The following is a 696-nucleotide window of genomic DNA, read 5'->3' as shown; positions in this document are numbered from 1 at the left end:
CAATTTTGAACCATGCAGTGTTCCCTTGCTCTGTTTTGACGACTGCCTCCTGGTCCAAGTAATCAGAAATAGATGTTCTGATAAAATACAATAGGTTAAAATAATACTTTTTCAGACTTTTTAATACATTTTGTACTTCTATTTTTATAAAACATAATCACTAGAATGCCCAGTAAAAATTAATTTTAGTAAAGAGTTGCTTGCCAATTAAATATTTAGTTTGTATTATTACATAGAACATTTTACACTTTAGATGGATGGAGAGAAATCAATACTTTTCTAGTTGCTTTGTCTCCTTATCTGTACATTATGAGAGAATCCATTAAAATAAATGCATTCAAATGGAAAAGCTGCTAACATATAGGTAATTTTTTTGTTTTGTTTTGATTTTTTTTTTATAACTTTGTCTTGTATCAAGTAACTGCCTTATAGTGACCTTACAGAGAGATACATAAAGAACAGAGAAAGAGCTTCAAATTTCACCATCTCCAAGACAGACATATTTGTTTTCTTGGTGTTTCATGGTATGTTCAAGACTCTTCTCCAGCACCACAAAACAAAGGAATTGATTCTTCTTCTGTCATCCTTAGTCATTGTCTAGCTCTCTGATGCATAACAAGTAGTTGCAAAGACCACGGGCTGCATCAGTTGCACTTTAGTCTCTAGATTGAGATAATTTCTTCTCAGTACTCTGGA

This window comes from Elephantulus edwardii, unplaced genomic scaffold, assembly GCF_000299155.1.
Source record: "Elephantulus edwardii isolate Elephantulus edwardi_28Jun2011 unplaced genomic scaffold, EleEdw1.0 scaffold00036, whole genome shotgun sequence".
NCBI classification, from domain to species: domain Eukaryota; kingdom Metazoa; phylum Chordata; class Mammalia; order Macroscelidea; family Macroscelididae; genus Elephantulus; species Elephantulus edwardii.
Note: the sequence above shows the minus strand (reverse complement) of the source record.